The 27,781-nt window shown below is 42.2% G+C and overlaps 1 protein-coding gene and 1 long non-coding RNA gene across 12 annotated transcripts in view; one reads left to right on the top strand and one right to left on the bottom strand.

Moving 5' to 3' along the window:
• HHAT (hedgehog acyltransferase) overlaps positions 1-27,781 on the bottom strand; it is a 357,788-nt gene that overhangs the window by 186,605 nt on the left and 143,402 nt on the right. The window lies entirely within an intron of this gene.
• LOC134731881 (uncharacterized) lies at positions 18,518-21,277 on the top strand. The gene is made up of 3 exons (XR_010114564.1): positions 18,518-18,606; positions 20,948-21,062; positions 21,162-21,277. It is a non-coding gene; the product is annotated as an uncharacterized lncRNA (long non-coding RNA).

Below are 27,781 nucleotides of genomic sequence, written 5' to 3' on the forward strand. Positions count from 1 at the left end.
CAGCTGGGATTACAGGTGCATGCCACTATACCTGGCTAATTTTTCGTATTTTTAGTAGAGACGGGGTTTCACCGTGTTAGCCAGAATGGTCTTGATCTCCTGACCTTGTGATCAACTGGCCTCGGCCTCCCAAAGTGCTGGGATTACAGGCGTGAGCCACCATGCCCGGCCATGCTATGATTTTTGAACATAATGTGGAATGATTAAATCAAGCTAATTAACATATCCATCACCTCAAATTTTTTTGTCATGAGAATATATGAAATTTACTCCACCAGTGATTTTGAAATGTACAGTATGGATTTCCTCTTTACTATGGTAAACCTAACTCATGCTCCTTCCAAAGAGTTCAGGGCTGGGGCCTCCCCTGTGGGGCCATCTTTAATTTCAAAACACTAGCAATCCAATGAACTCTAGAAATATAGTCTCATGGCCAGGTGCGGTGGCTCACGCCTGTAATCCCAGCACTTTGGGAGGCCAAGGCAGGTAGATCACAAGGTCAAGAGTTCAAGACCAGCCCGGCCAAAATGGTGAAACCCTATTTCTACTAAAAATACAAAAATTAGCCAGGCATGGTGGTGGGCGCCTGTAATCCCAGCTGCTAGGGAGGCTGAGGCAGGAGAATCACTTGAACCAGGGAGGCGGAGGTTACAGTAAGCCAAGACTGCACCACTGCACTCCAGCCTGGGCGACAGAGCGAGACTCCGTCTCAAAAAAAAAAAAAAAAAAAAGATAAAGAAAAAAATGTTTTCTTAGTTTTTGTATACAGATGGGAAAAGCACCTTAAGGAGCTACAGTAGGAAAGAATACACATTGTTTTCTTAGAAGTAGATGCCAAACACTGGGCTAAGCACTCTGTATATTCTCAACTTTTAATCTTCACAACAACTCTGTGAAATAGGTCCTATTTTATGAAGGCTTGTGTCTTTATTCCCAGTCTCATGGCTAGTAAATGCTGAGTCAGGATCTAGCTCAGAGCAGACACCAATGCCTGTGCTTTTTCCTTCATATATTCAACCATAGACTCACTTAACAAATATTGACTATGTGCCCATTCTGTGCTAGATACTGGAAATTCAGTAATGCACAGCACGTAACCTCTGCTTCAGGGAGAATAGAGCCCAAAGGGATGGCAAAGTCAACAATAATTTCAATGCACTGTGATTGATAACTAATCAATCATTCTCTCCCACAACAGACCAAAAACTTCATAAGGACAAGAACCAGAGCCTGCCGGAAAGCAATAAATGTCATTGAGTGAAGCAATGTGTGAATGACAGGCCTGTAATAAGGTACCAATGCTTCTGTCTGCTCTGGCACTTAGCATCATACACTGCAGACAGAAGAGGCTCAAAAGTAGTTATTTAATACACTGATTATTTTATGTGAGTGCATAAAATAAATACCCACAGATAAAAATAGGGGTTCTCTTCTGAAATAAGATAGTGATGAAACTGTAGCACAATCATTCTTATCACCTTTTAAGGAAATAGTCTCACAGCTAACCAGCCCACAGAAAACCAGGATTTCCTCATGAGACATAAGGAACATGGATCCTGTACATATTATTCTTAGCTCCTTCCAGAAATTAAAAATAGAAAATCTTGTGTGTATGATATGCAAGTTTTGCTGTCTGCACATCAACTGATAGCAGTCATGGGGAGGCAGATTTCAGCTTGAGATAAAAAAATTGGAATGGATGACCTTTAAGATTCCTTTAAGCCTCAAGCTTCCAAGTTCGTGTTTCAGACACTTTCAGGCAGCATCTCTAAGTATGAATGCTCCCTCCCACAGCAGCAGCTCCTGTCTGATTACCATCAGCAAATTAGTAGACTGTGCCTGGGCTAACACATCCGTGGCAGCCCTGGCGGTTTATTTATGATGATTATGACTGCTGTACTCATTAGAGCCTCACAGTGCATCAAAATTAGGCTTGTTGGGCCTGACAAAGTGGTGCTGCCCATGTTTACTCACAGAGCACAGAGGTTTATATATCACCTAGCTTAGAACTGCTCCTTTGATGGAGGAGGGGTGGGGCCCACATACCGTGTCCATGGCAGAACTCAGACCAGAACCCATGGCCGGTTCCAGGACTTGTTCTGCTCTAACAGGCTGCCTGCCCTTTGGGGTCCTGTCCTTCCTCCCAGGCTAATCTTGGCTGGGTGGGAGCTAGGGATAAAAACAGCAACAGACTATGGCCAGGAGTGGCAAATACCATACAACTGAGGTATGTTTTAGAACCACTGTTGTCATGGCCACTTAGCATGACACAGGCAGGGCAGCATGTAGACAATGTACCAAAATTTAGCTGTCAATCCTTGCCTCCACCTCTTCCATTTTCAATCTTCAGTCTTTTATCGCTAGACTTGTTTATCCTATTAATAGGCTGCCTGAGTTCAGCCTTTACATTCCTGCATGGGAAGTTTGAAAACTAATTTGCACAGCTGGGGGTAAAAACCAAAGCACATAGCTAGGGTGATACAGTTTATACCTAGACTCAAGAAGCCCTGATTAGTTCCAGCTGGCCTACCTAACCCAATTTTGGAGAGCAGACAAGACCTGAAAGTGTACTGCCCTAACCTCCTCCTCACTTGACTAATTCGGAAGCAGAAAATAAGGAATATGAAATAATTGAAATACAACAAACAGCGGAGTTGAGGCTGATCGACCAGGCCCCCTAGACCCCAGCTTTTTGTTCAAAGTGTCCCAGTGCTGCCCTCCTCTCAGTCTCAAGCAACATCTTTATTTTCTAAGGATGCCCGAGGCACAATTCTTAGAATAGGCTTCCTGATGACATCATATAGTAACTGGCACCATATCATACCATCTTCAGCTCCATCTGTTAACCTATGTCTCAACCTGCTCACAGTCAAGAATAAAAAGCTGGGCCAGGCATGGTGGTTCATGCCTGTAATCCCAGCACTTTGGGAGGCCGAGGCGGGTGAATCACCTGAGGTCAGGAGTTCAAGAACAGCCTGGCCAACATGGTGAAACCCCGTCTCTACTAAAAATACAAAAATTAGCCAGGTGTAGTGGTGGGTACCTGCAATCCCAGCTACTTGGGAGACTGAGGCAGGACAATCGCTTCGACCCAGGAGGTGGTTGTTGGAGTCGAGATCACACAGCTGCACTCCAGCCTAGGCAACAGAGCGAGACTCCATCTCAAAAAAAGAATAAAAAGCTACGCTGGGAACATAGTGAGAAGTGAAGTGAAAATAAACTTAGACACTTAGACTAGCACGATCACAGTTGGCAGTCAAACACGTTTTGTGAAATACCAAGGTCTGATGGAAAAGTAGAAAACAAGCCCTGGGAGGACAAACTCCTCAGAACAAACAGGGTGAAAATGTGGTAACAGTCCTGAGTTATCACATGACATGCTCTTATGGATCAGACAAGTGTGTCTGCCATCAGATCATCAGGAAGGAGGGTCTGGGAAAATAGCCCACAAGCTTGAGATCTGGGCATTTCACACTGCTGAAGGAAAGGTGAGAAGGCACCAGTCCCAGGCATCATCAGCTCAGGAGTGAAGACATTTCCCCAACAGCAGTGGAAATCATGATGCACTGAATGTAGAATTAGAAATTCGAGACCTGGATTCTGGCTCCACCACGTAACAGCATTTGACCACAGGCAAAAAGTTAATCCCTCCATAGCTCTGTTTTCTTAACTGTGGCATGGATACAATGATACCAAGAGCAGAAAAGGGAATAAATGTAGTAGGTACAAATGCTTCAAAAACATTCTACGAATTTTCAAGATGGTTTTCTCTCCTCCTTAGACGTCATTACGAATCCTAACAGAGTATTCTCCAAACTATGTTAATGCTATAATTATCCAGGAAATGCTTATCGAGTACTTTCTAGATGTTCAATAGAGCTACAAGAGAAGCTTAGGATACAGCAATGAACGAGAAAGTTCCTACCCTTGTGAGTATTCTGGAAACAAGTCCTTTATTGGATGTGTAATTTGCAAATATTTTCTCTCAACCTATAGCTTATCTTTTCATTTTCTGAAAATATCTTTGAAGCACAAAAGTTTTGAATTTCAAAAATCCAACTGATTTTTTTCCTATTGTGGATCATGCTTTTGGTGTTATATCTAAGACATCTTTGCTTAACCCAAGATCTTGACATTTTTCTATGTTTTCTTCTAGAAGTTTCATAGTTTAGCACTTAAAGTTCATGATCTATTTTGAGTTAATTTTTGTGCGTGGGGTGAGTATAAGGGTCTAAATTCATCTTGCTTTTTATTTCATGTAAACATGTCTATTAGACACATTTGTCAAATGAAAGGTCACTGGCAACTTTGAGGAGTAGTTTCACTGAGTGGTGGAAATGGAAGCCAGACTAGAGCCAAGTGAAGTGAGGATGAGAAGGAGAGGAGGACACTACCCGGTATGGATAACTCTAATGAGGAAGAGTTATATCCTGAAGGAAAAGAGGAACCATAGTCACCAAACAAAGATGAAACAAACAAGGTCGTTTTTGTTCATTTGGGGGAAAGTCTTCCATTGTACCAGGTGATAGGTACGGAAAATTCAGAAGAAGATGAATGCAAATGGCAGTGATTTGGTGGAGGGAAAATTTTCAAGAGTATAAAGCAAAGTCATCAGATGAGAGAAAAGTAGATAGGAGTTTCATGTGGACATTTGTTGGTTTTGCTTCTTTGCTTGTTGGTTCTGAGGGAAAGCCTGGCTTCCTTTGGGGACTTACCTCTCACCTACTGTGTCCTGTTCTAGTAGGGCAATTAAACCTCATCCCTGCCTTGCTAGGAGCATGGGCAAGGCAGTCAGTCTAAGTAAAATTAAATCTTGAATACACAGTGGCTCATGCCTGTAATCCCAGCACTTTGGGAGGCCAAAGTGGGCAAATCACTTTAGGCCAGGAGTTCGAGACCAGCCTGGCCAACATGGCGAAACCCTGTCTCTACCAAAAATACAAAAATTAGCTGGGTGTCACGGCACATGCCTGTAGTCCTAGCTACTCGGGAGGCTGAGGCAGGAGAATCACCTGAACCCAGGAGGCGGAGGTTGCAGTGGGCCAGGATTGTGCCACTGCACTCCAGCCTGGGTGACAGAGGGAGACTGTCTCAAAAAAAAAAAAAAAATCTTCAGTATATAGATAGTATATTGAGTATACAGTATAAGCTAAATTAAATCTTAAGTATATAGACAGCAAGAAAGAAAAAAAAAATTGAGGCTGATTCACTCCAGGTGTTGTGCCTTAATATGACCATGATACCACTTTGCTGACATATTATAACTACAATAAATTCTGTTAAAGAAGTAATTCTAAACATGAATTTATAAGTTGTTATCTATTAAGAAAATAATAATTAGTACTTCAGCAGAACTTTAAATTTACAAAGCACCATCACAAACATTTCTTAACAAACTATAAGGAAAATAGGGCTCGTATATTACAAGCATTTAACAGCCAATGGTACCTAACAGAGCCTGGCTCTTAGCACTTAGTACAAGCCTGATAAATATGTAAATACATGAATGCATGATTCAAGGATTTTCCTACAATTATGTGGCCAATAAGGGACCTGATTTTAACTTAAACTCAGATTGCCTCACTAAAAATTCAGCGATTTTCAAATGACATATGTACTATAAATTAAATGAGATATACTTTTCAAAAGATTATGCTTATAATTTCTGGACTAGGAGAGATTTCTTTTTTTTTTTTTTTTGTTTTTTGTTTTTTTTTTTTTTTGACACAGAGTCTTGCTCTTTCACCCAGGCTGGAGGGCAGTGGCACGATCTCGGCTCACTGCGAGCTCTGCCTCCTGGGTTCACGCCATTCTCCTGCCTCAGCCTCCCAAGTAGCTGGGACTACAGGCGCCCACCACCACTCCCGGCTAATTTTTTGTATTTTTAGTAGAAATGGGGTTTTACCGTGTTAGCCAGGATGGTCTCTATCTCCTGACCTCGTGATCCACCCGCCTCGGCCTCCCAAAGTGCTGGGATTACAGGCGTGAGCCACCGTGCCTGGCTGGAAGGATTTAATTCTTAAGAAGAATAGAGGATATCTAAAATATAGGCAGAGGGGTTGCTAATTGCTGGAATAGGACTAAGGATGAGGGTTCCCACATATTAACAAAATTAAAGCATCCAATAAGATGGGCAGAGCTTTGTTTAAGAGAAAGGGTGGGGGTGGGCAGCTCAGGGAGAAGGTCTCAGATGAAGCAAGGCAGTGTTCTCGATAGGCCAGTTTCTGTGTGTGGATTTTCCTTCCTTCTAAGCACTGGCCTGTACCTCAGAGGTGAAATGCCTATAAACTAGCACTTCCCAGATTCCCTTTTCAGCTGACTTCTGATTCAGTTCTCCCAATGAGAGTCACTCTCATAAAAACTGAAGGGAAAAAAGCAAGAAAAGCCATTTTTCCCCAGGAGCAGCTGGGGACAGGACTGTGGACGTCAGCAGACCGCAGACATGGGTTTCGCTAGCTGCTTCTGCAGTGAGGGACTCGAGACCCCACTTTGGTGCTGCAGGCAGCCAAGATCAGCAGCAGCAGCTTCCAACAGCCTTCTGACCCTCCACTCCACCACCCCTCTATGAATTTTGTGTGCCTCCACTTCCCTGTAGTTAACCCTTGCCACCAAAAATATCTTGAGTGGTTTCTATTTTCCTGCCCAAACTCCAATGCAACCGATGAAACAGGGCAAAGCGGCTGGGGCAAAAGGGAGAAAGGGCAGGAGATAGGACAGAAACAGATGTGCCAGGAGAGATCAAGCATCTGCAAAGGGCAGAGGTTGGGGCAACAGAGTCTACGGGCCAAAATAAGAATGGCAAAGAATTCCATTTAGTGAATATTTAGAGTGCCTACTATGTGCCAGGCATGGCATTAGAGGCTAGAAAAATAAAACTGAACAAAGCAGAGTGTGGTCCTCCAGCATTCAGTCTGGTGGAGGAAATATAAGTGATGCAATGAATCTGGAACAAAGGGACAAATGCCAAAGAAGAGATAAGCATGAGGTGCTGTGAGAGCTCTTGAGCGGGTGTTTACATTTTACCAGCATGGGGGAGGGCAGGAGAGGGGTGCAGGAAGGGCTTCCCAGAGGAGCTGATGCTCTAGCTGGGCTTTGAAGCACAAGAAGTTGGACAGCCTGGTGTGGGAGGTCCTTCCCGGTAACATGTCAATTCCATAGTGTTCGGGATCCTCACTGTGGAAGCCAACTGGCAACAGTCCCCACAGAACATCACTTGAGTTGGTGACTGATAAGGGGAGCTGGCTCCAGGGCCACAGGAGATGGTGACAAATGTTCTCTTCTTTCTTCCAAGCAGCACTTCAGTAATGATGCCCAGAAGGCAACCAAAAGCAGCAAGATTAAGAGGAGAGAAGTCTACATCCCTAATGGAACCACAGAGCCCTGCTGATCTTTCTGCCCAGGTTGCCCTTGACAACCACACTACTGAGTATCGCCAAACAGAGAACAAGGATATATGACTTACACCTCCTCTCCATGATGCCCCAAAACTTACATACAGACACCAGCTTCAGCATCTGCTTATAGAGTAAACTGAACCCAAGATACCCAGAGCTTCAAGAAACAAAAGAAATTAGGTTAGGCTTCTAAGGGTTGACTTCGGGGAGCTGGGTAATTAAATGAGTCAATACTTACCAAAAAGGTGCCAGCAGGTCACAAGAATTCAACACAAAACTAATATAAGGCTATTATTAATACAATCTTAAAAGCTGAGCATCTTCCCTGCATGTATATTTTTATAATCAGTTATCTTATTAAAACCTCATTCTACCCTTCAGCAGTTTGTGAATACATCATCACAACAAGTGATTATTCATGATGTGTTTGATGAATCTGTTCATTATGGTTTGAAAAATTGCCATCGCATGATCCCTTCAAGGATCTAGTTTCACTTCTTAGAATAGTTGAACATTTGGCCTTTCACCTATTAGTAACCCAAAGCCAGCTGCTTTGAAAAGTTGCTTGACTGGAATGAGGTACACAGGCTTTCCCTCTTTTTATATTGAAACAAAAGTCTTTTTGCCATAACCAAGACTCAAAAGACAAGTCATTATATCTAAAAATGATACTTACAAATTTTGAAAATATATTTGACACTATTGTCATTCTCATTCTCACTAATTTGTGTCCTTTCCTTTCTCAGTTTTATTCTCATGCTCATGATATATCAGAGCCTTAAGAATTCCTATTTGGTTATTTATTCCCTACTTGACTAAGATATAAGTAGAGTTTCAGGGTTTTAAAACAACAAGCTCTCCTAGTCTTTGCAGCTGCCTCTCCTAGACTTACTAATTACCAGCAAAAGGTCTAAGTGTCTCCTTGGGCATCTCTTTCACTTAAGTGGCTGAGCTAATCTAAGTGAATATGACTATTTTCCCTTCCATAAATTTCTCTTTTTTTTTTTTTTTTTTGAGACAGAGTCTCGCTTTGTCACCCAGGTTGGAGTGCAGTAGCACAATCCCAGCCCACTGCAACCCTCAACTCCTGGGTTCCATGGATCCTCATGCTTCAGCCTCCCGAGTAGCTGGGACTACAGGCATGCACCACCATGCCCAGCTAATTTTTTTATATTTGTAGTAGAGATGGGGTTTCACCATGTTGGCCAGGCTGGTCTGGAATTCCTGGCCTCAAGTGATCTGCCCACCTTGGCCTCCCAAAGTGCTGGGATTACAGGCGTGAGCCATGACACCCGGACACTTCCATAGCTTTCCATCAAATTATTTTTATTGAAGTCCAGAAGAAAAAAATTAAGGAGCCACAATTTTTCAACCGTCAACATCACAATGCAGCATAGGCAGGTGTGGGGAATGGGAAGCAGAGACCAGACGGACACGGATGAGGATGGAGTTCTGCAGTGCTCTGTCACAGCATTCAGTCTGGTGGAGGAAATATAAGTGATGCAATGAATCTGGAACAAAGGCTTGAGGTTCAAGGCAGCATGACACAGATAGTCTTCTCAGGACTAAGCAGGACATGGGCTGATTCGCACAGCAGAGGCAGCAAGGAAAAATAAAAATAAACTTCAAGGGCTGGGCATGGTGGTTCATGCCTGTAATCCCAGCACTTCGAGAGGCTGAGACGGGCAGATCACGAGGTCAAGAGATTGAGACCATCCTGGCCAACATGGTGAAACCTGGTCTCTACTAAAAATACAAAATTAGCCAGGCATGGTGGTGGGCACCTATAATCCCAGATACTCAGGAGGCTGAGGCAGGAGAATCACTTGAACCCAGGAGATGGAGTTTGCAGTGAGCTGAGATCACGCCACTGCACTCTAGCCTGGCCACAGAGCAAGACTCTGTCTCAAAAAAAAAACAGACTGCAAGGCCAAGAAGCAATACATACAAAAGAGTGTCTGGCCTTTCATAATCCACTATGCCAACAGTTGCTTTTGTTTTTCCTAGTTATAATTAATACTAAAGCTGGGTGAGTGGGCCAGGCCTACAGCACCTTCATAGCCACCCATTGCTCAGACAGCATTCTGGACAGAGAAGAAGTCACTTCATAAAGCTGACTGATAATGTTGCCAGGTCTTCAGGGATATGCACAGGTGAGAACATAAAAGGGCCTTCAGTGTTCTCTAGCTGAGTAGTTCTCAACCTGCTCACTCAAGCTACCAGTAGTCCCTATCTGTGTTATAAAAACTAAATTCCTCTCCCACTGAATGTTACCAAAAATGCTATAGGGATTTTTAATAGATTTTTAAAAATCAATCTTAATTCAAGAAGTAAGAATCATATTGTTGTCTCAACATTTAAATTTTTACGTTTCACATACTTCAAGGAAAATTAAAATCTACTACATTTAATAGAAACACTAAGAAAAGTAGTATCATTTGCATATTGTACCCCAAACCTTGTTCTTCTGGACATAAATCCATGCAAGAGAATAAAAAATGTAATTTCTTTACATTTACTGAGCTTCTCCCATGAGCCAAATGCTGTCAGGTACAGGGATGGACAGTCCCTGACCACAGAAGCTGATAGCTTAGGGGGTCAACTGGTACATAAATAAAAAATTATGGCCAGGCTCAGTGGCTCATGCCTGTAATCCCAGCATTTTGGGAGGCTGAGGCAGGCAGATCACAAGATCAAGAGATCGAGACCATCCTGGCCAACATTAGTCTCTACTAAAAATATAAAAATTAGCTGGGAGTGATGGTGCACGCCTGTAGTCCCAGCTACTCTGGAGGCTGAGGCAGGAGAATTGCTTGAACGAGGGAGGTGGAGGTTGCAGTGAGCCGAGATTGTGCCACTGCACTCCAGCCTGGGCAACAGAGCGAGACTCCATCTCAAAAAAAAAAAAAAAAAAAAAAATTAGAGTCAGCCCAGCATTCTAGCAGTAGCAACTCTTCGAGAACGAATGGGCCTCTACAGACCTGCGAGCCCACCGAAAACAGCACATCCTCCAATCCTCCACTGTGACTGGAAGATGGAGAGAAGCCCTCAGGTGTAAAATCTTAAGCCAGAGAAGACCTGTGGCTGCAGGGCTGACAAGTAGTAGGAGTGTGTTGAAGAGCAAACGGTCAACATCAAACCAACAAACTTTCTTGTAGAATAGTTCCTTTCCAATTAATTAGTAGGGCTCACTTTATATCAAGCAATGACTCCAGTTTGAACTGTCACAGTTTCAAGTTAAGAACCCGAGGCCATATGTTTTTACTTTGTGTTGTGTTTTCTACTGGTCTTTTAACTGTTTAACTAGAGACTTCTAGCCTGCTTAGGATCTATTAGCACTTCGAAAATAATTTGTTCTTTTTCAGTCATTTACACTAGTCAACACAAAAAATATTGGCTAGGAGAGCTAAAACAGATTTGTTTTCACACCAGGGAATATATCAAATTATACAAATCATGTCTGTAATTATTCTACAAGATTCCTTTAAGTAGGGCATACCTTTATGTTTCTAATAATCCCTATTCTCAAAATATAAAAGTTTAATTATACCCCATTTATCTCCAGGTAGAATTTTCCATAAGCTCATTACTCAGACCACACTCATAAGAAGAATAAACAGGCAGAAAGATCAGCTGAAAGTATAACTGCTATCACAAACCCCTGTAATGTATTCTATAAGAAACAAGCCACACAGTTGTGCATAAAATATGGCCACAGATTTGAAGTGAGAACCCACCACCAACAGATATACTTGGCAGATGACCAGATAGGTAAAAGGTGTAGAACTACAGAAATCAAACAGAAGGATTCTGAAAGGACATTAGTACAGGCTCAATTTACTTAAGGACAGTCCCCCATAGCCCCATAAGACTTCCATTATCTTGCTTCACTGTAAAAGTCACTGGTGTTCATATCCATGATCTTAAAGTCACAGGTAATTAACCATGGGTGTAGGGAGCATCAACAGCAGAGCTTCCTAAATGGGCTTCTGCTAGCTAACGTACACCTCTGCCTAATGGTGCACAGTATTAGACACTGTACAGCACTGTTTCTTAAACACTTTCTCACATGACCTACATTTAAAGATGTATAACTCAACCCAGTTATAGAAGTTGTGATGACCAGTCTCCATGGTGGCCCTGGACAATCCTCACCTCTCGACCTTTACACTCTTGTAAAGTCCCTCTCGCACTGTACCAGGATCGCTAGATGTGACTAACAGAAGAGAAGAGAATCATAACAGAGTTGATTACTTTTGATCTGATACTGCATCTTCTGTCTTGGGGGCACTCTCTTGTTCTCTGTCTTAGGTCATGTGTTCTGGTAGAAACCAGCAAAGACGTCGTGAGTAGCCCTAAGGAAAGGCCTATGTGGTAAGATGCTGAGGCCTCCTGCCAACAGCCACAAGCATAGGCCTGGAAGAGGATCTGCCCAGCGAGGCCTTCAGATGACTGTGGCCCTGGCTGACAGCTTGTCTTCCACCTGAATCAAACCACCCAGCTAAGCAGCTCACAGATACCTCACCCCTCTAAATAACAAATGCTTATTGTTTTAAACTACTAAGTGTGGGAGTAATTTGATAACTAACACAAGTTTAAAGCTAAAAATATTCTTTAAAAAAAAACTGTAATTACCTTTACTCTCTCTAACCCATGAATACTGATATTTTGTATTCCATTTTCTTTTTTGAGACAGAGTCTGACTCTGTTGCCCAGGCTGGAATGCCGCGATGTGATCTCGGTTCACTGCAACCTCTGCCTCCTAGGTTCAAGTGATTCTCCTGCCTCAGACTCCCAAGTAGCTGGGATTACAGGCATGCACCACCATACCCGTCTGGCTTTTGTATCTTTAGCAGAGATGGGGTTTCACCATGTTGGCCAGGCTGGTCTTGAACTCCTGACATCAGGCGATCTGCCCGCCAGGGCCACCCAAAGCACTGGGATTACAGGCGTGAGCCACCACGCTCGGTCTTATTCCATTTTCAAATGTTGCCTGAAACCCACTAAAATGATTATGACCTACAATAGGTCATAATCTGAATGGTCCAGTAGGCATTAATAATATAACAAATATCTGGAATTCCTTATACACATACATATACATTTACACATACATAGAGAAAGAGAGGGAGAAGGAGGGAGGACAGGATCTTTATTGCTAACAAACCATATCCATATCTGTTACTTCAATTGATTCTTGCAATAACTGAGAGTAAAGAAAGGATTAAAATCTCTGCTTTCCCGATGAGTCAAAAATGTTACTTGAAAAAGGCTATTTAACATGCCTAAAGTTAAAGAACTAAGACCAACAGAACTGAGCTCAGCCCTCAGGCCTTCTGATTCCTGGTGCCCTTTCCACTAAGCCACCTTTGCCGTATTTCCCCAGAAGTCATCTACTATATAAATTTGTAATATATTATAATTTATATAAAATCCTTATGGAAAATACATATTAAGCATGTATTATACATTACAGATGTATAAAATATTCTATACTATATATAAAGTTTGTAATCTATTACATAGATATCCTCCTTGATTTTCACTGAGTCCCCAGGACCCCACGTTCTCTTGGTTTTCCTGGTAACTCACTGGCTGCTCCTTCTCAGGTGCCTTTGCTGATTCCAGCCTCTCACTGCTGGAGAGCCAGGGCTCACTGGTCCTTGGTCCTCTTCTCTCCTCTGTGTACTCATGCCCTTGACAGTCGTATCACCCAGTCTCTGGGTTTTAAGTGCTACCTATGCTAAAGGCTCCCAAATTGGGAGTTCCAGCTCAGGCCTCTTTCCTGCAGTCCAGAGCCATACATCTCCTTACTTTGTAAATAACTCTACTCGGATGTCAAAAAGCAATTTCACACCAGGCACCGTGGCTCATGCCTGTAATCCCAGCACTTTGGGAGGCCGAGGCAGGCAGATCACCTGAGGTCAGGAGTTCGAGACCAGCCTGGCCAACATGGTGAGACCCTTTCTCTACCAAAAATAAAAAATTAGCCAGGCATGGTGGTGTACACACCTGTAATCCCAGCTACTCGGAAGGCTGAGGCAGGAGAATCACTTGAACCTGGAAGGCAGAGGTTGCAGTGAGCCAAGATTTAAAAGAGCAAACTCTGCCTCAAAAAAAAAAAAAAAAAAAAGCTATTTCAGACTGAACTCCTGATCTCCCCACTTGCATCTCCTCCTCTGGTAGCCTTCCCTATCTCAGTTGATGGCAACTCCATCCTATCAGCAGCTGAGGCTAAAAACCCTGCAGTCATACTTGACTCTGTAACCCTGACGTCCAATCCATCAGCACAGCCTGTTAGCTCTACTTTGAGATATATCCAGAATCTGATGACTTCTCACCACTTCCACTTCAATAGCCTCCTAAAAGGTTCCCCTTGCTCCCAAAAAGCCATTCTCAACAGAGCAGCCAGAATGATCCTTTAAAGACCCAAGACACATCACTCCTCTACTTAATGCTACAAATTGTTCCCCACTTCACTCAGAGGAGCAGCCCAAGTCTTTACTATGTACTATAAAGCACTGCACATGTAGGATAGAGGCAAGGTGATGTTGCAGAAGCAGATTGAGATTTAGCCTTTAAGCCAAGAGTGAGCTCAATGAACCAACAGTATTCTAACCCCTCTCCCTCCAACCAAATTCTAATATTTATCTGCTTCATTAGAAGAACAAAGAATTGAGCATGTCTTGTGTTCATCAGACCACACCTGGAAGGTCACCCTCAATTTCAAGGTGCCTACTTTAAAGACAGATTGACAAAGAAAGACATGTCTGATGATAACAACCAGGCTGAGGTGGGGATGTGAAAGAATACCATTTGAGGGGGTGATGCAAGGAACTGGTAAGTTTAATATGGGTAAGTAATGAACCAGAAAACAGGGTTTTCAGGTGGATTTCAGTTCAATTATGACTGTAACCAAATGGGCCGCCTTGAGAAGTTTCCTGTCACTAGATCATTTTGGCAACCTCAGAACCCAGTCTCAAGGTTTTAACTGCTACCTATATGCTCAAGACTCCCAAATTTGTATTTCTAGCTTTGACCTCTCTCTCATACTCCAGACCTGGGATGATTAATTTTATGTGTCAACTAGTCTAGGCTATGGTACCAGTTGTTTGGTCAAACACCAGTATAAATGTTGCAGGTAAGGTATTTTCAAAATATGATGAACATTTAAATCAGTAGACCTAGAATAAAGCAGATTACCCTCCATAATGTGGGTGGGCCTTATTCAATCAGTTGAAGGCCTTAAGAGAAAAGACCGAGGGCCCCAAGGAGGAAGAGATTCTGTCTGCAAACCACCTTTGACTCAAAAGTAGAACATCAACTCTTCCCTGGCTCTTTAGTCTGCCAGCCTGCCCTGCAGAGTTTGGATTTGCCAACTATTTAAAATGAATAAATATATAAAAATGTATGTATATATACATGCACATACATACATGTGAGTGCAACCTATTGATTCTGTTTCTCTGGAAAATCTTGACTACCATAAGACCCATAGATCTCCCTGCTTTTTTACTGTCTCTGCTTGGATGACTAGAAGTTGCAAACTTAGCATTGTGTAGGGTGTTATAAAGGAAACCAAATATTCAGATGGTTGGCTGAACTAGAATCAAGGTACTTGATCCTTTCAACTGCTGATATTCTGTAAACTTTGAAGGCATTTGTAGAAAAATGAGGGTGCACAGGCTGAAAAGGGAAAAGGGAACTATTTAAGAATTGGAGCCCAGTAGCCCTCTAAGAAATTAGATCCCAAAAGGGTGATAAGACCTTTGGCATCTCAACCCATCCACTGACAGGAAGAAGACAAAAACTAATGCACAGAGTAGAATTCAGAGATCATTTAGTCTAGCTTTCTTTCGGTGCACAGTTTTGCTATAACCTAGCTAGTTGCTACTAAAACGAAATCCCTTTATTAAAATTATATTCCTTATTTTGAGCTGAGACTGGCCTGTATCTTTCATCCCAGTCTTGGTCATGGTTCTGCCATGTTAAACAATACAGAGTAAGTAAATGTACACTCTAGCCATTTATATATCCAAAGACAGCTCTGTAAACCCTCTCCTACCCATGCCTTCTTTCACAGAGCATGGGTATTTCTCAAATATTTGACCTATTTCTTAATCAAATAGGTTTCCAAACCCCTAACCATGACAACCACATTAGACACATTCTAATTTGGTAGTATCTCTCAAAGTGTCTTCACTCATCCATGCCTCCCCCTATCTAACCATCCATTCATGCATGCAGCATTTACGAGCGCACAATATACAGGTAGGAGACATATAGAAATGATCAAGATATAATCCCTCTTTCATGGGGCTTGGGGAGTGAGAGAATGTTTACTGGAAGAAGAACTACAAATAAACAGACCATTATTGTGCTGTGTCATAAATGGTAGGAGAGAAAGATGAACTGGAGCTACAGGAGCCTCTAAGATAGAGTGGTATCTGGTAGGCTGTTCAGAGTAAAAGAGTCTTGACCTAAGCTGAACTTTGAAGGTTAAGGAAGAGTTAGTGGGAGGATGTAGAAGATGAATGTAGAGGATGCAGGTGGGTACGTGTGTGTGATGACATTCTAGGCAGAGAAAGTAGCCTATAGGAACTAAATACAGGGCCAGGTGCAGTGGCTCACTCCTGTAATCCCAGCACTTTGGGAGGCCAAGGCGGGCAGATTGCCTGAGGTAAGGAGTTCAGGACCAGTGTAGCCAACATGGTAAAATCCTGTCTCTACTAAAAATACAAAAATTATCCAAGCGTGATGGTGTGCATCTGTAGTCCCAGCTACTTGGTAGGCTGAGGCAGGAGAATTGCTTGAACCCAGGAGGCGGAGGTTGCAGTGAGCTGAGATCGGGCCACTGCCCTCCACCATGGACGACAGAGTGACACTCCAAAAAAAACGACAGAGTGAGACTCAAAAAAACAAACAAACAAAAAAACTAATACAGACAGAAAGAAATATGGTCCATTAGTTGAATGCCAGTAGGGAAGAGCTCTGCAAGTAGCTGGGTATGACTGAAGGAATAGGGGCAGAAGCAAACTGGGAGCACAATATAAGTAATCACAATAAAAGTGAATCTTTATTAGGTGTTTAGTATGTGTTAGAACTCATTTAATCCTCTCAACAACACTATCAAGGTTGTACTATTAAGCTGAAAACCAAAGAAATAAATAACTTGCCCAAGGGTTCTCCGCTGGTAAGTAGATGAACAAGGTCCTAACCCAGGAAGTACAGTTTCATGGCTCAAAGCCGTAACCACTGCCTTCCCACCAGCTCTCTGAACTTGCTCCTCATAGGAGTTTGCAGTTTATCCTAAGGCACTAGGGAGCCACCGGTGTTAGGCAGAGCAATGACTGCATAGAGACTTATTTACCTTCTAGAAAAATTTCACTCTGGCATTTGTGACAGCACAGAGGGAGAGGGCTCAAGAGTGAGGTGGGAGGCCAGTTCCGAGAGATGGTGATGGGCCTACAAAGGTCAGCCTGAGAGGCCTGAATCAGGCTTGAACCACACTGACTAGGGTCTCAGAGGACTTAGCAGCACATAAATCACTGCCCCTCCACCATTTCTTCCCACTTTCAATCCAGGAGACAGATAGACACACACACACACACACACACACACACACTCCCTCTCTCTCTCTCTCTCTCCATGTGTGTGTCTCACAAAAATGGTGTCTTCAGACAGTTTATGTGAGATGGCTGCATAATGGAGACTCTTAAACACATATTGGCTGTTTCAACTTTTTCCATATGGATTTTTTTTCCTATGCTCCTTACAATGTGTTATTTTTGTCTTCTGGTGTAAAAGAATGTTTTTGCAATTTCACAGTTGAAACATTTTTCTACATCGTAAGTAAAAATCTCTACTTTGGAATGTTTTTCTTAGCAGAAAACTTTCACTTGAGTGAAAGTCTCTTTTCCTATTACTGAGTTTACATTTGACGAAAAGTAAGACATGACACCCAGGTTAAATGCCGCAGGCTTCAATTTCAAGTTCTGGTGTGATGCCACCACCAGGTCAGCAGGTATGTCTTTTGTTCCCTTTGTGAAAACATTAGTTTTGATTAATAATCTCAATAATCTCATTTGCCTGAGGACACACGGGGATTTCAAACCTGGGAAGTTTGCTAAGGTGTTTGATTTGGCCAGAATATCAATATCACCTCTTGGGTGAACATGAAAATGTTTAGGTTTGATTTTTGAGCTTCAGCTTTCCTGTCCCTCTCCCCTAGAGAATTCTCCCAGGAACCAAGTCTAAGTAAGGGCATTTCAACTTCAAATGGGGAGAACCAAGGAAATCAGTAGAGACATCACTCCATTCATATCCATGTGTGGTCGTTATTTCTGGTAGAGAAGATAGCTGGTGGCAGAAATGTATGAGACACTCAGAAATACCTTTCCTCTCTTTAGAATGTGTTAAAGGCCAGAGTTATTCCATGATTTATCAAACGTCTTTCTCTCCCCTCTTCTACACCATTACTTGGTCCCCCTCCATGACTTGAAGGCCTTGGCAGCCTATGAGCCTGGAGTCCAGACCACTTCATCAGACATCAGGGAGCAAAGCTCAGATGCCAAACTTGGGCTAATCCAGAGGCCATGGTACTACTGGTTAACAGATCTAAAAACAATTGAGGAATTTTACAGTTACTTTTTCTTTTTTACTCAAATGGGCTCACTAAATTCTTTGCTTCCTTCTATATCTCAGCAGTCAATAGCTGCTCTATGTCAAGATGTAAAAGAATCATTGAGGACTATGCCTCCCACAGACAAGCCCACTCAACTGATCTGAAATAATCATAAATGATGTTATGGCCTTCACAAAGGACTGGGACTGTGGGCCGTGGGGGATGCATACCTGGAAGTGATACAGAGTGAGCATCTGCAGATTCTCCTGAGCTCCTCTTTCACTAAAGGCATGTATCCAAAGGTAGGTGCTCTGCTTAAGAAGGTCATGGGCCGTTTTCCCAGATTCACAGATGGTCAGCTTGTAGGAAGCCTAACCTACAACCTCAGCTTTTCAAGCTCCAAATAAGAAGTGCAAACATAGAAGTTGATGGTTACCAGGACAACACCAAATGCCAGTTGCTATAGAATAGAAAGAGAACATGACCAAAAGAGGCCCTGGTCAAGGGCAACTGACAAGCTACTCGGAGGAGGCTGCAAAAATAATAACAACGTGGGGACAATTATGACCACAAGTCAAGGTGCACAAAGTAAGATCCTCGGATTAGCCTGCTTCTCTCTCATAAAGGCTTTAACTGGTGTTTATTCAGCATTTATGTATTAAATTATGTAAGGCAATTATGGCATTAAGCTGACAGCCTCAGAATGACTTTTCTGTCACTCCTCCTAAAGAATCCCAGCTTAGCCCTGTCTCCAGTTACTTTCTTCAACTCTCTTCCCTCCAATTTAATCTCCCCACTCCCTAATCCCCACTTCCTAGCTCTTTAGGGACAGCAGAGAACTATTTACTAACAACACGATATTTTACAAATCAGCACATTTTAAAGAAATAACGTGCACTGCATTTAAATAAAGTTGTACCCTAAATGAATGATATCAAAATAATGACTTTGTATCAATGAGCTGGAATCTTGAATGAACACATACAGGTAGAAAGAACATTACTTAAGACTTTTCAATTAATAGAATTTGTCATGAACCATTCAGCAAAGCATTGCTTCTGTTGTCCACTTTTTAGTATGGAAAGTTCCTTTTTCACTTAAGCAAAACCTGAAGAATGAGTTCCCTCCAGGTCCCCATTTTGGCTTCTTTGCTATGTCTGTGAATGTTTTACCTTATTTTTCTTTTTGTGAGACGAGGTCTCACTCTGTTGTCCAGGCTGGAGTGCAGTGCCACAGTTAGCTCACTGTGATCTCTGCCTCAGAGGCTCAAATGATCCTCCCACCTCAGCCTCCTGAGTAGCTAGGACTACAGGTGTGTACCACCAGGCTCTACTCATTTTTAAATTTTCTGTAGAGACAAGGTCTCACTGTATTGCCCAGGCTGCTCTCAAACTTCCAGGCTCAAGCGATCCTCCCACCTTGGCCTCCCAAAGTGCTAGGATTATAGGCATTAGCCACCATTCCTGGCCATATTTTACCTCTTATTTCATTCATTTATTCATCGAATGAATAATCATTGAACAGCCACTAGGTGCTAGGCATTGTTTGAGCTGTTGATGTACATCAGTGAATAAAACGGGAAAACATCTTCATTCTCATGGAACTTCTGTTCCAACAGGGAAAGGCAGACAATCAACAATTCACCCCCATTATGTGTATAATAAATAACTAGAGCATATCATGTGTTAGGGGATGGTCAAGTGCTAGAGCAAAAACTAAAAAGTGGAGAGTGAGGGGGTGAGTGGGGATGTCAGTTGAAGTTTTAAACAGAATGGTACAGGTAAGCCTCACTTTGAAGGTGATATGTGAATCAAGACTTGAAGGAGATGAGGGAATCTGTGATGCAAATATGCAGGGGAAAGAAGAGCCACGTGACCTTTATAGGTTTTCCTTCTGTGTTATAAATTGCTGTGCTGTGCATCAAATTCTCCAGTGTAGAGGGAAAAAAAAATTGCTTCCTTCCACCCTTCTGGATCTTTGGTCTACAAATTGACATAAGACAGATTAACAGAGGAAAAATAATTTTAATTACGTACAGATGCATGGGAATCCCACGAGGAAGCAGCCAGATGACTGAAACTAATATATCATCTGAGCTACAGAGAAGAATAGGGGTTTGGTGCTTCTGAGGGGTGGTGAAGGCAAATTATGGGAAGGTGAGAAGAGGAAATGGATGGTGAATAAAGGTTGCCTTGGTATGCAGATTAAAGTCCCTTAGGTGATAAAAGCTGTCTCTTGGTAGCTTTCTTCCTGCTACAGATGCCTTTACTAATGAACATTAATGAGCATTTCCTTCATAAATGTAAATTTTCTTTATAAAAGGGGAAATTTATACTTTATTTTAGGCAGCTGAGGGAAAGGTAAAAGAGCATTTCCTATGTTGGCTGGTCCTCACAGTTTCTTTTAGCTTAAAATAATATGCCAAAGTGGCATATTTTGGAGCAACATCTTCTAAACCCCTTCACCAGCATCTCTGGATCATTCTTCCAAGCCATTCATTATCCATACCTCTCAGTGTCATACCAGCAACACTTATTAAAACATGCATGTGCTTCCTGGCTGTCAAAACAAATGGAAGAGAATGGGACTCTGAAGCAACCACTGTGAACTTCCCTTCAGAATACTACTAACCCTTGTCTTTCAACTGGATGCCTCTGAAGACCATTCTCTGTGAAGTCCACGGAGGAGCTCAAATAGATATTGTGGGGCTCTGCAGGAGACCATGTTTATGCTCTTCCATAGCTAAAAGAAAAACCTCTTAGTTACTTTTATTATTTTTGAGTATTGACTTATTCTGAGAATAGCCTCCCTTAAACCATATCCTTATGGTTCTGCAATCCCTTTGTCCTCACCTTTGCTCGTGAGCTCCTCACTGTGCCCACATATCTGCTGCTCTGCTATCTGAGCTAATCCTAAGCTCTTTGCACAGCCACACAGATGCGTGGCCTGGCAGCACTCGTTCCTGCCCGTCCTCTCCTACTGCCTACGCCTCTACAACAAGATCTGGACATCTTAGGAGTGAAATCTGAAAAACCACATCACAGGTATGAAGAACAGACAATGAAAACAATTTAAAATAATTATATGGCTCTAAGTTGAGAGTGACTGGGGACTTCATTATCCCTCCTTTTCACATTCTTCAGAGAGCAGAAGCAGCTTTCAAAGCCACAGTATAATCAGCAAATCAAGCTTTCCCTTAGGCTAACAGCCTGTGCAGGATTTATTGACAGAGGGGAGAGGACACTTGCCTGCCTATTGCCCAAGCCAATAAGAAGATAATCAAGAGGCTTGATCTTAGATGACAGTGATTCCTGAGATGAAGGCTCGATTGTTGAGTTTTTAGAAGCCCCTGACTTTGTAAGTATACAAACTACAGAAAAGGTACTATTAGACATGAACTGTCAATACTGGGGGCAAGTCCCTTATTAATAAACCACCTTAGAAGTTAGCTTGATGTATAGGAAACACTGTGCTTCCCCCTACACTGAAGGTCTGGGTGTGGACTCTGTCCACTCAAAAGAACACAAGCTTGATCAGTCCTACCTGTGGCTAGCAGGTAAGTACACAGAGCTGCAGATGGTCAGAATACTTGAAAAGGGGACCCAGCATCTAGACAAAAGCTCTAATTATTAATAATGTGAGTAGCACTTTCAGCAGCTCAAGAACAATCCTTCAAAATGAATGAAAAAGAAATGAGAAGCTGATTGGAGTGGCTTCATTATGGGTAAGCATTCGCTTAATGTAGTCTTAGGAGGAATTCAAAAATATGCCCTTTACTAGGCTGTTACAGAAATTCATTTCCTTTTTGTAAGAATACTTTGTTTTTATGTCCATATATTATAGCTAGCAAATATATTAATTAACACCCTGATTACACTTCCATCAAAAGGGATCATTTAGGGAAGTGGTAAGAAGTTATTAAAGAAGAAAACCTATGAAAAGTGCCTATTTTGCTAGACACAATAGCAGAACTTTAGGGTGATAAGGGCAAATATATGAGAATACTAACTCAAGCACGTACAATTCCTGCCTCAATTTTCAGAATTAGAGAGTTTTGAAGTTGAAGACGATCTTAAAGATCCTAATCCTATTCCTTCTCTTAGCTTAAAGGAAATTGAGGCCCAATATTACAACCTATCAGATGCCCTTTGGAAACACAAGACAACACAGGGCATACAGTCTGAGACCGACATGGTTTAGCTGTGTCTCCACCCAAATCTCAGTACTCCCATAATTCCCACATATTGTGGGAGGGACCCGGTGGGAGAAAATTGAATCATGAGGGCAGTTTCCCCTATACTGTTCTTATGGTGGTGACTGAGTCTCACGAGATCTGATGGTTTGATAAGGGGAGGCTGTTTTGCTTGGTTCTCATTCTCTCTTTGTTTGCTGCCATCCATGTAAGACATGACTTGCTCCTCCTTACCTTCCACCATGATTGTGAGGCCTCCCCACCCACATGGAACTTACGTCCTTAAACCTCTTTCTTCATAATTTACCCAGTCTCAGGTATGTCTTTATCAGCAGTGTGAAAACTGACTAATATAGAGACCTCATGATCCAAGCAGCCCCAGGACCTGTGGAGTTGCTGGTGGGAGAGGTCTGTGTGTCAGTTCTGCTGGGAGCACCCAAGGAAGAGATGAAATGGGTCCTGTTCTTAAGCAACTGTGAAGAACAAAAAAGAAGGCTATAGCTCTGACCAGGGCTGACTAGTGAAGAAGTCCATGGCGGCTGACCCTGAGTCTACAGAGAGGAGGACTTGCCTCAGAGTGATCCGACTGTAGCACTGTGTGCTGCATATCCTAGGAGGAGGAGCTGGCGTGTTAAAAAGTCAGGTATACAGATGTGTTCTTATTCTCACTCCCATCTAGGTCTTGAGCCCACTCCTACATGGGGGAAGGGGAGGCCTGAGCTCTTTGTTCTTTCTCTTTCCTCATTCATATTCTCATGTACTGTCTTCTCTCTCTTGTTCTTCTGGTAGCCACTCAACACGAGGCAAGACACTGAGGTTCAAGTTTAGGTTCAGTGAGGAGCAAAGAGACCCCATAAACCTCTAGCCCATACCTCGTCTTACTCTGCACATAGCCAGCAATGACCCTGAATTTATGTATGGATACTTTAGGGACCACAGAGGGAAAAAAGGTGATTGGCAGGGCAGAGTTTATTAATATAAGGTATGCTTCTCAAATCCCATTTGGGCATGTCCAAGGACTGAGAAGCAGGTTGATGGGGCTGCCATTGGCTAAGACTGAGACAATGTGAGCACCGAAAAATAAATACATAACTAAGTAATGAATTGTAAACTACTGAAACACAGGGAAGTAGCACATCCATATAGAAAATAAATATAGAAACGAATTGGGGGAAGGAGCTCATGTTTTCAAAAGAATGCCTAGTGCCACTGGTAAGTGCCAAAGTCAGAAAATCATTCTGCAACCATCAGGGTAAAACTGGCTCAGGCAAAAATAACCCATAACACTAAGTCTAAGGGGACATTTTGACAAAGATCAGAGTATTTGCATGGTCTTCAAGTATCTTCCATATATTGCTTATTAGCTGCAAGGCCAAAAAAAAAAAAGTAGCTATGGTAACAGTGGATAAATCAGACAAAATTCATTCTTCAGGATGATGAAAATTAACATCTCTAATGGGCAGCGCTGGACAAGGTGTCCCTCCAGATGACATACCCTGACAAGGATATAATACTTCTTATGTAGTATTCCTGCTCAGAATGCATAATATCAATCTCATCATGAGGATACTTCAAAATTATGAGTGTTCTATTAAATAAGGGATAACTATACTCTTTAATGTCATAAAAGACAAAAAAAGGCTACGGACATTTTCCAGATTAAAGAAGATCCTAGAACTCCAACTACATGTCAGTCAGGCATTTTTCCACTCTCTTCTATGTGAGAAATCAGGCTTGGGGTTAATAACAGGGTTTAGAATTCCTTACATGAATAATCTGCAGGTGGAAAATCAGTTTTTAAAATTTCACAGGCCTCTTACATAACCTAGCCCATGTTGAGGCTTGCAAAAAATGAAACCAGCATTGTCCTTGAAGTTGTGCCTGTCAATCAGTCACAATCCCACTTTGCCTCTGGGCTCTGCTTCTTAACCAGTATTTTTTTCCCTGAATTGCGAATTCACAGCATTTTGACCACAGCTTTTGCTCTGTGGCAAAAATCAATTTATCCTTATAGAAAGATTTATAGTATAGAAATGGATTTATACTTATATTATTCTACCTTGGTTGATAGGTCTTTAATTTCCTTTCCAACTGAACTTTCAAAAATGTAACCCGTGAGGAGATAAACAGTCCATATAATAAAAATAACTTCCTTAACTGAGCTGGACACAACTGACCTTAATCTGAGGCCCTAGTTCATTCAAAAATTAAAAATATATCAAATAAATTATATCACTTCTTCCACTTTGCATTTCAGGCTTTATTTATTTAGATGATAGCTATTAGACATAAATAGAAACTAATCTATTTTCACATCACCCTCCCTTACCCCACAAATACACAGAACCTAAAGCTGGAAGGAACTGCTGAAACTAGATCAGACCTCTCCCCTGCCTTCCAATGACAAGATACCAGGGGCCCCATTTCAAAGATGAGGCAATCATAGCCAGGGGCTGACTTAAGGGTGTGCATGCACGCAATGACAGAGGCAAGGTTAGGATGCTTGCTGGGCTCAGAGAAGTGTTCTCTCTACTCTTCTAAACAAATGCAGAACATCATGAAATTATGCACTTTATGGTCTAGCTCTCTAGCTTGTCTTGCAAATCACTACCATGATTTGATGCATGCCATTTAATTTCCCACTATTTGAATAGTCCCAACACTCTCCCCATGGCAACAGAAATAAAAGTTTGTGAATTTTGTGCCAAAAGAATAGTAGAAAGAGTCACAGTGACAAAGGGCCACTGAAACAGAAGATAGTGCTATTATTATGCATTAGTTACATTTACTGGTGGTAAATCTACAAGAGATGCATTCATGTCAGACAATGTGGATAAAAAATAACTCTCTCCAAGGCCCTAATATCCCCAAGCACAAAAGAGGCTACGTTTATACAGCATAGTATCTTTGGAAAATAATCTCTGGCTTTGAATCCAAGACGGAAGCTGAGATTTGCTTGAGTGCATGAGGAAATGAGAAGAGAGTGATGAAAAGCTACTGTCATGAACACATTACACTTTTTAAGCAGCCAGAAATTCATTTAATAAATCGATTGAAGCCTGGAATCTAATTAAATCTTAAAGAGGTATCAACCTGAAATGCTAATAAGCTCACACTCAAACTGTATACACGGAAGCTCTGCTGTGCATGCCTTTAATAATGCATTACCGAAAGTATATTCTGTATTCATTATAGCAGTACAGCAACGTGACATGAATTATTTCCACTCTATACTTTGGATACAAATATCTTCATGCAGGCAATCTATTTAGCCACATTCCCCTTCCCAGTGAAGGTGAGTGAGATGTGGCTTTCAAGGGCTGGGATCATGGTTTTAAAAAAGAAAGCTGAAACTTAGCAAGGAAGCATACGTACCTTTTATCCAGGCAAACAATGAAGGGAGTATTCTTCTATCTAATTACTGGCACCCTGTGTTTAAATAATTTGAACTTGTAAGGCCAATAGTGCAAAGTGCAAAATTGCATTAGAGAAACTAAAGCTTCAATTAGTTCATTTTCCAGTGGCAGCACATTTTCAGATAGACACCAGCAGCAGCAGGTACTGTAATCCCACAGTTTAACTCTCCTTGAGATGCTCCAAAAAGGTGGCTGAGTTATAAGAACTGTGCTCTATTTGTGATCTGGGAGTGATTTGGGGACTGGGAGGTGCGAAAGAGTTCTTTTTAGTGGTGAGCAGATGATGACATCTAGGCTTGGCTATAGATTACTGCCGGCACTCTCTTAACTGGTTTACTGCTTCTGCCTCAACACAGTACAGTGCTGTAAAACTTCTTATCTCAAAACCCTTCCACATCTCCCCATCTAACTCAGATACAAACCAAAGGATGCACTATCGTTTACAAAGTCCACTCCCCCACCCTCATCTCCTGCCACTCTCCTGGTCACTCCACATTCCATGACAGCCACACTGGCCTTCTTGCTATTCCTTGAGCACTTTGGGCACACCTCTGGCACTGGGCTGTACCTTCTTCCTGGAACACTTCTCCAAATACCCACATGACTCCCATAATCTCCTCCAAGTCTTCATCAGATATCACCTTCTCAATGAGGCCTACGCTGATCATTCATTGACACTCGATCCTCGTTATTCACAAAATTGTGTATTTGCAAATTCACCTCACTAAAATTTATTTGTAACCTCAAAATCAATACTTGAGGCACTTTTGTGGCCATTCACAGACAAGTTCCGTGCAGCAAAATATGTACATCACCCAGTGAGGTCTGAAGTGCTGCTGAGGACCTCAGCTGGATGAGATCCGACAAGGCCCATGCCGCCTCCATGCTTTAGCTCTCATACTACGAGTATCCTTTCTGCCACCTATTGAGTGCCATGTTTTTCACATTTTTGGGTTTTTGGCGATTTCATTGCTAAAAGTGACCCCCAAGCACAGTAATGAAGTGCTGTCTAGCGTTGCTAAGTACTGGAAGGCTGTAATGAGTCTTAGGGAGGAAACACAAGTGTTAGAAAAGCTTTATTCAAGCACAAGTTATGGTGCTGTTGGCTGTGAGTTCAATGTGAATGAATTGACTACATATGGTAAAGAAGGCATCTTTTAAGCAGAAACACTAAAAAAAACAAAGTTATGTATTATCAGTTGATGAGAAGGTTGTAACCAGAGGCTAGCAGGAACCTAACCCTGTATTTCCCCTAGAAGCAATGGCCCAGTGGTCACTAATTCAGTGTTCCTAAAGTGATATTGACTGTATACTGCAACCCTTCCCCCAGAACTCCAAGTCCCCCTCACCCTGCTCTATTTTTGCCATAGCATTTATCACGTCCTAACACACCATATCATTCGCTTATTTATTAGGTTAATTATCTGTCTTGCCAGCTGGAGAGTAAGCTATGTGAGCGTATGTGCTTTTGCCTGTTTTGTTCACTGCTATATCCCCAGCACAAAGCACAGTTGCTGGCACATAATAGGCACTCAACAAATATTTGTTCGATCAGTGAATGAATAGATGCATGGAGTCACAGCCTCCCCTGAAGCAGAGATCTGACAAGTGCCTTCCTAGAGGATAAGTCCCACATGAGTGTATCCAGGAAAATAAAGGAATAAGGTGGGGACTCTGTCCTGGAGGGGAGCTATCAGGGAGAGGTCAGCTGAGCCTAAAGGGAAGCAGAGGCTGGATGGGGAACAAAGTTTATCTGCAGGCTCTGAAACTGAACCCAGGTAGAGAGCTGCCAGGTTTCTAGAGGCAGACTGTAGATGGAAAGTACAAGACAGCAAGGGGTGCAGGATATAACGGGCTCCAAACAGAAATGGGGGGTGCCAAGCACCATCATATTTGCATTAATCCTTAGTAACTAAAATCCCTGGTGTTGTGCCTCCTGGAATAAGCTCCATAGAGTTGCCCATGTAAGCAGCAGCTTCATTACGTATCAATAGCTGCAGCTCCAGGTCTTCCCTGGCAACTATTTATGCCTAGTGTTCCATTACTGGAATGCAAAGCATGTGGGAGTTACTTATATCCTACTGCTCAATGTCATCGCCGAGGTCTGATTGCAAATATTCAAAAAATTGCAACCTCAGGCATAAATGGGTTAATT

Source organism: Symphalangus syndactylus, chromosome 19 (genome assembly GCF_028878055.3).
Source record: "Symphalangus syndactylus isolate Jambi chromosome 19, NHGRI_mSymSyn1-v2.1_pri, whole genome shotgun sequence".
Lineage (NCBI taxonomy): Eukaryota > Metazoa > Chordata > Mammalia > Primates > Hylobatidae > Symphalangus > Symphalangus syndactylus.